Source organism: Mobula hypostoma, chromosome 19, assembly GCF_963921235.1.
Source record: "Mobula hypostoma chromosome 19, sMobHyp1.1, whole genome shotgun sequence".
NCBI classification, from domain to species: domain Eukaryota; kingdom Metazoa; phylum Chordata; class Chondrichthyes; order Myliobatiformes; family Myliobatidae; genus Mobula; species Mobula hypostoma.
In genome coordinates, this window is record NC_086115.1 from 29,559,013 (window position 1) to 29,573,390 (window position 14,378).

Consider the following 14,378-nt stretch of genomic DNA (forward strand, 5'->3'; position numbering starts at 1 on the left):
CAAAGTGCTGGAGAAATTCAGCATCTATGGAGAGGAATAAACAGTTGACCTTTTCATCAGGACAATTTATGGGACTTCGCTGGATATAAGTTTCCTGTGAAGTCCTTCACAATATTTTGAGCTTCTGAAAAGCTTTGTGCATCTCAATAAAATAACACACATTTCCACAGCATTATTCAAGTTGTCCCAAAGTAGTTCACAACCAGTGAAGTACTTTTTGAAGAGAGTGGAGCTCAAGGAGGGAATCCACCCACCTTTTTACATATAACGAGGATAATCAAATTTTTATTAGAAAGTAGACATGATCTGAGTTTAATATTCTAAGGAAAAGATGACCTTTCCAAGATAATGATATTATCTCAATTTTACATAGGAATTGTATCAGTTATTTGAAAACAACCAAAACCACTGAGAGACTAAGCCAGGTAATCAACACTGTATGACGTGCTTCCAACTAACAAGTTTCCAAATCGAACAAAGTACATTCAATTCTTTATTACGAAACCAGCAAAGGCAAATGATCTTGTAGCGATAAAAAGCCACAAAACTAAGTAAGTGATATAATGGTCTAATTAGAGGTCTAATAGTGATATTAGTGATACTAAGAGTTACAGTAGTGTAATTAGCAGTCAAATTGCGTAACTCAGAGAAGTTAGCACAATAAGCGGTCTAATAACATTCCAGTTAGCAATCTACTTAGCATAACTAAGTGTACCAATTAACGGTCAACAAAAAAGTATAATTCCTGTCTGCCTCTAATTTTCAACTAGACTAAACTAAACTAAACAACTAACTAAAACAAAATGTGAATATGTAACTATACTCATTTGCTTCGACCACGTAAAAGATTACTATAATAGATGTGCCCCAAAATACAATACAGATGGAAAATAGATACATGACTTCTACATCTCAGCCCCAAATTATTACACTATATTAATTACAACTACATGCTACTAAAACAGGAGACATGAAATCTTCAAGGACAAACATCTTAACATTTATACAAATGTCCTGTTCCTTCTTTCTTCTTCCAGTCAAGTCCTGTAACAGTCATCTATGTCAGAGCTTACCAGCACTTAGCCCAGTACAGAGTGATCTTTACCACCTCTTTCTGTCAAGTCAACAAGGCAAGTCAAGGTCATGAAGCTTCTAGAGCTGTAGCTCCTCAAACCTGGGCCTCATGTATAAGTCCGATCTTGGTTATAGGCTTGTCAAGACAGCTGGTCTTGGTCTTGGTGCGCACCTGCTGCACAAATTCTCTTCTGCATGGGAGGACTTGAATGACTCCAACCACAGTCCGTGCATTTCAAGGTACTGTGTCATCAACTATAAGCACAATATCTCCTGGGAGGAAATTGCATTTTATACCTAACCATTTCTGACATTCCTGCAGCAGTGGTAAATACTCCTTGCCCAACGCTACTAAAACAAGTTTGACATATATTGAACCTGCTTCCAACTACGAGAAGTATAAATGTCTTCCTTTTGGAACTGTCTTGGTGGTCTTCAGAAGCAACAGATGGTTGGTTGCTAGTGCTTCTAAATCATTGCGATCAGAAGATGCTTTAGTAATTGGCAACCATTGATAATAGCCTCTAATTCACAAAGGACTGTGTGGAAACCCTTTTCATCAAGATTCTGTACCTTCATGGTGGAATTGACCATTTGCTCAGACCTGATCAATCTCTCCCATGTTCCTCCATGATGTGAACCAGGCAAGGGTTAAACAGCCACTTAATTCTCTTTTGAGGAAGGACCTATTGATCTGTGAATGAGTCAAATATTTAGTGGCTTCTTGCCTCTCATGCTCAGCTCCAACAAAGTTTGTCACATTATGAGTGCAATTCATGAACCTGTCCTCATCTTGCGTAGTGTCATACTTTCAAAGTGAATCTATGTCTAAAGAAGATGCCACTTCATTCTGAACATCTTGTACAGCGGAACAGGTCAATATGATGACCCCTTACCTCTTCACTGTACTCCTTCTGCTCTTTACCTCAAAAGGTACAAAGTAGTCCATTCCAACAGGTATAAACAGAGATTCATCCGGAGAGACCCTGTCTAGAGATAGATCTACCATGTGTTGGCATCCTGGAGTTGCGTACTATTATTGACAAGCAGCACACTTAGATAAGATTCTTCTTAGAGCTGTACTAGCACCAGGAACCCAGTATTTTTGGTACAACATGGATAACATGTGGTTACGGCCACCATGTCCCTCCTCTTTATGTACATGCCTTAGAACGATGTCTGAGATATTAAGATCCTTTACCAATATAGCAGGATGTTGAGACTCTTCAGGAATGGCTGCCCTATTAAGCCATCCACCAAGTCTCAAAATACCATCTTTAAATACTGGATTGAGCTTCAAAATACGGCTCTTCCTTTTCACGCTTTCTCCCCTTTGCAAACTTGAGAATTCATCTGGAAATCTTTGTCTTCGGCAAAACCTAATGATCTCCATTTCAACCTTTCTGTTTTCCTCCACTGAGCGATAATCTTGGCTGGTCTGACCTTTGGGCTTCTCAATCTTTCTCTCAAAAGAATACTCTTCTTGTTTTTCATTCAAGTCAGACTGAGCATGCGCAATGTTCAATTGCTTCCTCAACTGACTAAGAATCAAGAGCAGTTTCTTAAATCTAAGGATCCTGGTCACTGTCTTCCTCAAATGATGAATTATACATGTTGCTGTGTCCATCTCTTCATCAATCTGCATGGCATTTGTAACATTCTTGACTTCGGATCAACCTGCAGAAGGTCAAGTCAAGAAGTAGGGATTCCCATATCATTCCCTTTCAGACTGAAGAAGATAATGAGGCCCTGACACCTACATTATGTCTCATTCTTCAGGAATACTTTCACTGTCAACATTTTAGAGGCCACATATGCTGGATTGATTGAAGTGTTTATGTATCGCCATTTAGATGCTTATGAGACCATAAAAATTCTGAAACTCTGTTTGCAACAGAAGTTCAGAATCTGGAGGTTTTATTTTTGATTTACTTCAGTACAAAAGTACTATCAGTCCAAAACACCAAGTTATGAAGCTGCATCTGCAACTCTTCCCTTCACATTGTGTCCACATGGCTTCCCATCGCAGTTGCGGTGAGTTCTACATGAAGGATAGAAACTGACTTAAATGGAGCTGCCCTAGATTTTCCCATGATAAAAAGCACTCTGCACCTGAGAGCACTGTTATGCAGCCATAGGTAGGTCACTGCACCATTAGATAGGTCACTGCACCATAGCCATCTTTGCTTGTGTCTGCAAAATGGTGTAACTGTGCAGCAGGAACCAGGGGTTTCAAACATCTAACAATCTTGAAGTCTTCCAACTGGCAGAGTTCCTCCAGCCAGCTTGTCCACTCATGAGCAATTGATGTTGGTATAGTATCATCCCAGCCCGGCCCAGCCCAGCCCAGCCCTTTCTTACATAGATCTTGTAGATCTTGTAGGATCTTAGCAGACAGCACCATCGGACTCTCAAGATTCCCAAAGGATCATAAATGGAACTTAGGGAGAGGACCCTCCTACTTCTGGTGAGTGGTCTATCTTGGATTGTGATCTTAAAATTGAAAGTATCAGACTGAATGCACCATTGCACAATTGCACACCCAGTACTCTCTCCATGAAAGGAATATCTTGATCCAAATCCAAATCCTTCATGTCTTTCACTCTTTGATCTTCTGGTATCACAGATAGCACACTATGTCTTATCTATTTTGTGAGTTGATAACTGCCTTTAGCACATGTGTATACAAGGTCATGATAGAGAGACATTGCAGCTTTCTCAGAGGTTGTTGTCTTCTGTGCACTTCCTAAGAAGGAACTTTGGACAGCTCAGAGATGAAGTTGCCTCAAAGCAATTATAATTGCCTCAAACCATTATAAAGTCCACCATATCTTGGCTGTGGTCACCATCAGACCACCAAAGAATCCTCAACAGATCTGCTTCTCCCACTGGTACTTTAACCATCTGCCATGCTCACCACTGGTTCTTTTCTGAATCTGGTTATGACTCCAATCAGATAGCTAGTAAAATCTGGTACCTTAAGTGATAATGCTTGAAGAGGCGCTGCACAGTCAAGCACAACATGAAGTTTCACTTTTCTGGAGTGATAAACACCATGATGTGGAATATATCAGACTTTCCCATCACTGTGTTCCAGATCTCCTGTTGATACTCTTTCAGCATAACTTTTGGAGATGACATCTTTCAAGAAAGCTGTGTAGTCAGTGTGAAATGACAAATCCTTCCTAAATCTCTTCCTTCGGTTTAGAGTACGCTGATCAGCAATCTTCCTATTACGTGGCATGTTAGCCACCTTCTTTCTGGAAGGTAAATTAACCTGGTAGTGGCTATTCAACAGCTTTGCAGAACTTGGAATCAGCTCCATAAACTTGTGGTCTTCACTTGACGAAGCAGGTTGTTCATCCTGACTACATTCAGGGAAATCTGGCTTGTAATGACATTGTCATGTTATGTTGCTTAGCAATAGGCTCAGAGGTTAGTTAAGTCCTCAAGACAAGATTACACTTGTAATGCATTTTCTTTAAGTTCCATAAGATCATTAATTGATGGTATTAAATCTTTAATTTTGTTCACATTTGTTTCCTACTCCTTTTAAGGACTTTAGACTAGATTAGCTTTAGGTTTAGCTTTAATTTCTCTTTTGCAAGCCTAGATTCCTTGGATGTTGCCGCCAGTTCCAGTTTCTACACTCATGTTACTCTCTCTAGATGCACAAATTGCAATTAACTCTTCGTTCGTCCGCAGCATTGCCGATATTTAACTCAATAAATGTAGGCAACAAAAATGCTGTCTGCACATCCATGGCACTTAAACCAGACCGAACATACAGCCTTCAATTCAAACGTCAGCAACTGAAACATTTCAGCAGTTCAGTAAAACAAAGCAACGAACTCTCAGGCAAACATCACACGGTCGAACAACAGTTCCCAATGGACAGGCAGTGCTAACCATTCAAAACTATGTTCAAACCACAAATACACAGTATGAATCAAGAAAAGATTGGTTATTTGTGGCAAGCTGCTCCAGTTTCCCCAATTCTTTGCTGTTGTGTTAGTTTGGTATAACTTTTTTTGTTGAGAAAGTGTAGCAGTTAATTGAAAACAAACTAAAATCGTTGAGAGACTAAGCCAGGATAATTGACACAGTATGACATGCTTCCAAATAATGAATTTCCAAATGTTAAAAAAGGTACGTTCAATTCTTTATTGTGAAATCAACATTGACGAACGATTGTGTAGTGATTAAAAAAAAGAACAAAACTAAATTAGCAATATAACTATCTAATTAGTGGTCTAGTAGTGATATTAATGACACTAAGAGGAATAATAGAGTAATTAAAAATTGAATAGCATAACTAAGTGAAGTTAGTGTAATAAGCAGTCTAATAACATTCCAATTAGCATTCTAGTTAGTATAACTAAGCATTCTAATTAGCAGTCAGCAAAAAATATCATTCTCTGCTGCTTCTAACTTTCAACTAGATTAAACTAAACAACTAACCAGAACAAAGTGTGGATACGTAACTATGCTCATTCGCTTCTACCATGCCCCAACCCACATGACAGATTACCATAATAAATGCACCATAAAATGCATTACAGACAGAAAGTAGATACATGACTCCTACAGATAGAAAGTAGATACATAGCTCCTACAGGTAGAGAAAGGATACATAGCTCCTATAGGAATGTTTTGAAGATTCAGGGCTCGAATTCTGGATAAAGATTGAACCCTCTACTTCCTTCCCACAAAAACAAAATCACTGAGCTGTTACTAGATGCATGTAAAGAGCAAGTCTGTTACTCTGTGGATTTTCTTCCCCTAATGTCAATTGCTAAGTGGACCACAGAATAATTCAGAACACAGAATGCCTGCAGCTAAGCGTTGGTTGCTACAGGTGCAGTATTAACATCTAATGAGATGGAAGAGAATAGTCCAGGACCCTGCTTCATTGTTTTTGGTTTTGCTTACTGAGTGTTACTTTGCACAATGGTAATGTAGTGGGGGAGATGATTATGGTCATGTCGTGACGGCAGGGCCATGGTAGCTGAATCCTCCAAGTCCTTGTGGGCCAGTTTTAAGCAACCTACCAAAATACATTCAGGTTTACCACTCTTGTCTAAGATAAAAGCTTTTCTCTCCATTCCAAAATATGGAACAGGCCATCGTAAGGGGCCTAAGGAGATGTTGGTATGCTGCATGGTGGACGAAAACAAACGAGGCAGAATGTAGGTAAACAGGAACCCAAGAGAGCTGTACACCATGATGGGAGGTAGGAATAGGTGCAAAGGAATTGAATTTGCTGAGGAGGGTGGAACACTGTTGAGAGGCTGTACCAGAAAGCCTACAGTATAGTAAGGGACTACTTTATGTTTTAGTAACACATCGTTGAATGTGTTATTAGACACATATTGAGCATGCACTAATATTGATCTGTAACGGTGTGCCGAGTTCGGATTATGCCAGTAAAGAACCATGAAACTTAGCTCCCATCTCCAGCATTTTTATTAATAGCATTGTTGTGTAGCCAAGCAACATACACAACAAATTGGCGATGAGGTTAATGTACCTATTTCTTATTGGAACGCCGTGTTTTAGTTGATAACGACACTCAGAGGAAGAGCGCAAGGAACGAGCCAAGGAGCGGGAGAAGGAGGCAGAGCGAGGCCACGAGTCCGAAAGGAAGTGGGAGCACAGCCAGGGTCAGGAATATCGGGAGACCAAGAGACACAGTCAGAGCCATAGCATGTCCAGGGGCTGAGGGTCTGCCTGTCCCAGAAGTGAGATAAAAAGGAGCGACACACACATCTAGATGGAGTGCGCTCGTGGCGCCAGCAAAAAGGACACGTGAGTCAAAAAAAAGAAAACAAGGGGAAAACAGGGTTAAATTAACATAAGAAAGACAGCGATGATTGGAACCATTACAGCATTTGATAGTGGCGTTGAAGAGAGTAGAGTTATATTATGAGGCTAACTGTGTTAATGATGAAAAGAAAGCCAGCATCTTACTCAGTATTATGGGAGCAAAAGCATACGGGCTGTTACGGAGCTTGTTAACCCCTGAAAAGCCAGCTGACAAAATGTTCAAGCAAATAGTAGACAATCTCCAGCAGCATTTAAACCCCAAACCACTGGTCATTGCTGAAAGGTTTAAATTTCACAAATGGAATCAGAGCAAAAATGAAAGCATTTCTGAATATTGTGCTGAATTGTGCAAATTATCAGAACATTGTCAATTTAGAGCTGTCTATGGGACGCATTGAGGGACAGGTTAGTGTGTGGCATGCACTGTGTGTGGCACCACAGAAGAAGCTCCTGGAAGGCACTGGACATTGCAATATCAATAGAAACAGCAGCACGGGGTGCTTCAGAGATACAACAAAAATCTCTGGATTATGCTACGAATAAAATGTCACTGAACAGAAATGAAGGAAAGAAATGTTACCATTGGGGGAACATCACATGACCCTGATGACTGTTGGTTTAAAGACAAAGAATGCAGAAACTCTGGCAAACAGGGCCACATTGGCAGAGTATGCAAAGCTAGTAAACAATGTTACCGTTGTGGGAGCATGTGACATGACCCTGATGACTATTGGTTTAAAGACAAAGAATGCAGAAACTGTGGCAAATAGGGCCACACTGGCAGAGTATGCAAAGCTAGTAAACAGCAGAAAAAGGAGAAAATGCAGAGAAACAAGAAACCCCAGAAAGGAAAACACAACAATGGACACAAAATGGAAGAAAGCAGTTCTGATGAAAATGACTTAGATGAAAGTGAATTGTCTTATCTGCAACTTCAAGCGTGAAAAAGACAGATGATTGAAAAGTAATAAGGATCACTCCACGAGCGGCAGGCGTGAGACTGAAAGTGGAGTTGGACACAGGTTCAGCTTTAACAGTGATCTCTGTACACGATTACAAACGACTGTTTTCTCACATACCTCTGAAATGAACTAAACTACTGCTAAAGACTTACATAGGATGGAAAGTGCATCCCAAAGGTAAAATTAAGTGACTGTGACCTACGGAGACAAAACACAACAGATGAAGCTCTATGTACTAAAAAATGGAGAACCACTGTTACTGGGATGTGAATGGCTCAGGAAAGTCCAGTTGGATTGGCACACCATCAAGGCACTAGATATGTCAACAAAGGAGGGCAGCTCGGCGGGAAGATGTCCGCAGCTCTCCTCTCACCCATTGTCGACTATTACAATGACGAGGAGGAGCTAGACAGCATCGACGATGAGGACGAACACAGTATCTGTGGCCGCGACTCGGATGAAGATACAGAGGATGCAAGTGAGACAGATATTGCCAATAAACAGGATGATGAAGACTACCCAGAAGTGAAAAAGCAGATGTACGAGGAGAAATTGACATCTCTCAAAAGACAGCTACAGCACTTACAGGAAGGCACTTTGCAGAAGTATCAGAAAAGGATGAAAAAACTAGATCAACAATACAAGGAAAGAATACGAAATGCAGAGCTTTTTCTGCAACTGGAGACAGAACAATCGGAAACGAATTATATTAAAGAGAAGAAAGCAGCATTGAAGGAATGTGAAGATAAAAAGATTGAGTTAGAAGAAAAGAAAAAGATGGTTGAGAATGAGAGGCTAACAATGGAACTCACAGGAGACTCTATGGAGGTAAAACCAATAATGACCAGGACACTAAGGAGGAGACTGAATGACTATGTTCCAATTACAGAAAAAAGACAAAAACCTCCAATTGCACAGTTAAATTACTTGTTAACAGATGAACAGATAATGGAAGATCTGCGAACTCTCAATAAGCATAAATCTCCGAAAAGACCAGCATCTCCATCTTCTCCTGAGCATCTTCTCAGCACTTCTGCTGAATCGCCAGCACAAAGATATGAAGCATGAATAGAAGATGGAAAGTTATATAATGATAAGAGATGGTATCATAAAGGTCAAGCTATCTATTTGGAATCTAAGAAGAATACGAAGTTTGGCTGTGTAATTAGCTCAGTTGGAACATATGGGATATGGGTAGGGAAGACAAGTGATAGCACAAAGATGTGTATATATCTAGACAGCTGCACAGAGGAGTCTTTATTATACGGAGGCGATCTGCTGCCTAGAACTCTTAGCAAGTTGGAGGTGCACATCTTCTTAACTCCCTATGCTCAGAGGTCAACTTTTCATGACTTTTATATGGAAATCTGTATTAAAACAAACAAGTTTATTGACAGACATTACCCAGAGAGGCAGAGAAGACCCCTCCAGTGACTTGTCTTAGATCAAAAGTTTAAAAAAAGGCTTGTTATAATATGATATTATTACATTTCTTTGCTATAATTTGATATTATTAAGTTACTAAGTAACAAATGGTAGGCATTTGTATGTTAAGGGTAAACATAATAGTTTAGCATTGTGCCCCAGTAAAAAAAAACAGTTGGTACACTATTAAAATAAAAGGGAAGGAGTGTACCGTATAGCCTAAGGGACTACTTTATGTTTTAGTAACACGTTGTTGAATGTGCTATTAGGGGCATACTGAACATGCGCTATTAGGCACGTATTGATCTGTACGGGTGTTCCGAGTTCGGATTATGCTGGTAGAGACCCATGAAACTGAGCTCCTGTCTCCAGCATTTTTATTAATAGCATTGTTGTGTAGCCAGGCCACATACACACCAGAGGACAACCAGGCAGTCGTGATGCCAGGACTAAAATCATCTGGCACTCGTAACAGCTACCCATATACTAATTCAGCCGTGGGCAACTGCAGGTCCTCTTTTGGAGCTGTTCTGAGGATGGACGAGGGATGATCATGCCAAAACTCATCTGTCAGTGAAGCCCTCTGAGCTGCCTTTATGAAACTGCTCACATAAGCCATTGGACTGCGGGGTGATACACCTTGGTGTGATGTAGCCTAACTGAGGTTCTGGGCCATTGTCCTGAAAGGGTGTCCGTAGTAGAACAGTAGTTGTCCCTGGCAGCTGAAACCCCACAGTGTTCACAGACCTCTGATGTCCCAATACATTGGCACTGTCAAAGCTGTAAGGTGGTGGGCAATTTCTAGTGTTAATACCACAGTGAGCAGGTGTTGTAGTAGACTTGTCACACTCACAGCCATGAAGTTACTGAGCAATGCTACCACATAGAAATATCTGGTGTTGTGGGTGGTGACTTCTCACAGCACGAATTGGGCCTTGATTTGCATGAACCAAGCGATGGCATTTTGCTCCTAAATCTCCAGCAGTTTCAAAATGACTGATTGGCCTACAACTCTGGAATTGTTCTAGAGCATCAGGGTTACCACAAATAAAATGGCGGAGGCATTTTATGTTTCATAAAAACTGTAGCAACTAATTTATTGAACACCATAAATCTGAACATAAAGCACGGTAAAAGGCCGTTAATTATCTCATCACATCAGACCAGCCTGTTAAAGTGAACCCCAACCCAATGTTGGTGGTTATGAATTCTGTACATTTCTGCCAATTACATTACCCTGCAGTAATAGCTACACTACTGTGCAAACGTCTCTGGCACCTTGGGGATTCTTCCTATAAATTTTGTTTTTGATATTTAGTTTTTCATCTGTATTAGTGTGTCAGTAGAAAAGAGTATATTTTAGATTTCCAATCATTAATTTTCCAAAATATTAAATGTTGCAGAGAAGTTTTAGCATTTTGTTAAAGTAACATATTGTAAAGCTCTGGGGGTGGGGGGTGGTGGGGAGAGGTATAGTCGACAGCTCCAGTGGATCTCGTGGCCAGCACTAATTGTTGTTCATGTTTTAAAATGCTTTCATGGGATATGGTGGGATGTTCAAGTTCATTTATTGTTATTTTAGCTCAGTTGATACAGTTATTTGCATGTGTTTTTGTGGGTCACCCTGACTGTAACTGGGTGTGTAATAATCACCTCCCCCATCTGTATGTGACTGAGTGGGTTCTCTCTCCGAGTCATAGCACCCAGTCTGTGTTTGTGCTTGTTGCACTAAAAAAGGCTGTTGAGTGAAATGAGCTTTCTTGGCTGTCATCATGGACCAAATTTTTACCACGATGTTAAGTTATAGATCACTTTACAAGTAAAAACTTGATTACTTTGTAGGTACATAGCCCAGCCGCCCCCCCCCCCCGCCATTAAACAAAGATACAAACTGGTGCTTATGATCAATAACTTAATGAGTTGATTGAACTAAACTGATTAAATGAAATCGAAAAGGATATAGAATGAATCAAACTCGGTGAAGGACAACCAAAGTAAAAGGTGAGAGTATGGCAGTTGTGACAGTTTAACCTTCAAATAATCAATTCTTACGCTACGCAAGAGAGAGCATAGCAACAAGACACAAGGTGGTCACCCTACATCAGCAAGGTCTCTCCCAAGCAGAAATTTTGTTAAGCTCTTTTGAAGAAGCACTAGCAAATGGGGAAGCATCAAAACCAGAAACACAGTGGTTGGCATGGAATCTAAGTGCAGCAGCTGAGAGATGCATCAAACTGATGTCCCTTTCAAATCGGAAGAAGTTCAGCATTGCCATCAGCTCTGAACCCACAGAAACCAGTGGAACCCCCTACACTCCAGATAAGTCTTGTCAGAAGTGGTATTTATGGAAGAGTTGCAGCCAATAAGGCATTCCTCCAAAGAGGAAACAAAGCCAAGAGATGGAGCTATGTACAAAAGCACAAGGGAGTGCTGAACAATTTTTGGATCAAACAAGAGGCAGTTTGTCAGCAGAAGAGCTGGAGAGTATAACATATCTTCAGCCAACAGTGAAGCACAGTAGAGATTCCCTGAAGGTGTTGGGCTGAATTTCTGAAAATATAATTAGTAATCTAGTCGGAATTGATGGAATCCTCAATGCTAAGAAGTACGAACAGATTGTCATCCATTACGCAATGCCATCAGGGAGGCGTCTGGTCAGTCCCAACTTCATTCTGCAGCTGGATAGTGACCCCAAACACATGGCCTTGGGCATAAAGAACTATCTTCAGCGAAAAGAAGACAAAGGAATTCTGAAAGATGTGGTATGGCCTTCACAGAGCCCTGATCTCAGCATCATCGAGGATGTTTGGGATTACCCAGAGACACAGTAGCAAGTGAGACAGCCAAAGTCTGCAGAAGGATTGTGGCAAGTCCTCCAAGATACTTGGAACAACCTACCAGCCAATTTTCGTATGAAATTGCACAACAGTGTACCTAAGAGAATTGATACAGTTTTAAAGGCAAAGGGTGGTCACACCAAATGTTGATTTAATTCAATTTTTTACTGTTTGCACTCTTTATAGTAATTGTTTGGTATATTCTTTTCATTTCATTATTTTTGAAAGCATCTTCGCTTTACAGAATATATTTATGTGTCCAGGACTTTTGCACAGTACTGTTTCTGTCAATTTTATCTATCCCAGGACCCTTGAATCTCACCACTGTATTGCCCTCTTGCTAGTCGTTAAATAGCATTCAATGCTTGAAGCTGTGCTCACATTCATTCACTGAAATTCCTCGCTGACTCTCAGTTGTTCAAGTGAGGCTAGTAACCATTTACCTGGAGCTGTCCAATCTATTCAAGCTGGGTCAGACATTTAGTGTTAGCCAACAACCTAAAATATAACCTTCTTTTCCTTTTGTTAATATATTAAAATGAATCTGTATACAGTTCAGGAAAATAGTAGTACAGTGGACAATCCAGGAGCTTAGATTGATGATTGAAGACAAGTGTGTACGACCTGGTGGATTTAAATACTGGTGACGTGGTAATCGCCTCTGATCTGGGCCGACATTTATATTTATCTGGGCGGCACCTAATTAATTAGCTTGTTTATTTTGGCTTTTTTCTTAAAGTTGTGCTGGGTGCATTCCGGCCACTGCTGCACCGCTGCATTCTTCGCGGCAATGTATCGGTCTGCGGCCCGGAGGTTTGGGACCACTGAATTAGAGGGAAGATAGAGGATTGGGAAGTTTTTAAAAACCTACAGAGAGTAACTAAAAGAATTATTAGAAGGGAAAAGATGAAATATGAAAGCAAGCTAGCAAATAATATCAAAGTTATTAGTAAAGACTTTTTCAAGTCTGTAAAAATTAAAAGAGAGATGAGAGTGGATATAGGACTGCTAAAAAATGAGGCAGGAAAAATAATAATGGGGAACAAGGAGATGGCAGATGAACTAATTGAGTATTTTGCATCAGTCTTCACTGTGGAAGACACTAGCAGTGTGCCAGATGTTGTCGTGTGTGAAGGAAGAGATGGGTGTGCAGTTACTATTACAAAGGAGAAGGTGCTCAAAAAGCTGAAAGACCTAAAAGTACATAAGTCACCCAGACCAGATGAACTGCACCCTAGGGTTTTGAAAGAGGTAGTGTTAGAGATTGTGGCAGCATTAGCAATGATCTTTCAAAAAAATCATTGGACTCTGGCATGGTGCCAGAGGACTGGAAAATTGCAAATGTCATTCCACACTTTAGGAAAGGAGGAAGGCGGCAGAAAGGAAATTATAGACCAGTTAGCCTGACCTCAGTGGTTGGGAAGATGTTGGAGCCAATTGTTAAGGATGAGGTAATGGAGTACTTGGTGACACAGGACAAGATAGGACAAAGTCAGCATGGTTTCCTTAAGAGAAAATCCTGCCTGACCAATCTGTTAGAATTCTTTGAGGAGATTACAAGTAGAATAGATAAAGGGGATTCAGTGGATGTTGTATATTTGGACTTTCTGAAGGCCTTTGACAAGGTGCCACACAGGAAGCTGCTTACCAAGTTAAGAGCCCATGGTATTACAGGAAAGTTACTAAGATGATTAGAGCATTGACTGTTGGAAGAAGGCAGCGAGTGGGACTAAAAGGATCCTTGTCTTGTTGGCTGCTAGTGACTAGTGGCGTTCCACAGTGGTCGGTGTTGGGACTACTTCTTTTTATGTTGTATGTAAATGATTTAGATGATGAAATGGATGGCTTTTGTTGCCAAGTTTGCAGATGATATGAAGATTGGTGGAGGGGCAGGTATTTTGATACAGGTAGGATGCAGAAGGACTTAGACAGATTAGGAGAATGGGCAAGAAAGTAGCAAATGAAATGTAATGTTGGAAAAAAAACATGGTCATGCACTTTGGTAGTAGAACTAAATCTCTGGACTACTGTCTAAATGAGGAGAAAATCCAAAAACCTGAGATGTAAAGGGACTTGAGAGCCCTTGTACAAAACATCTTAAAGGTTAACTTGCAAGTTGAGTCAGTGGTGAGGAAGGCAAATGCAATGTTAGCATTCATTTCAAGAGGTGTTGAATACAAGAGCAAGGATGTGGTGCTGAAGCTTTAAAAGGCACTGCTGAGGCCTCACCTTGAGTATTGTGTAAGTTTTTGGC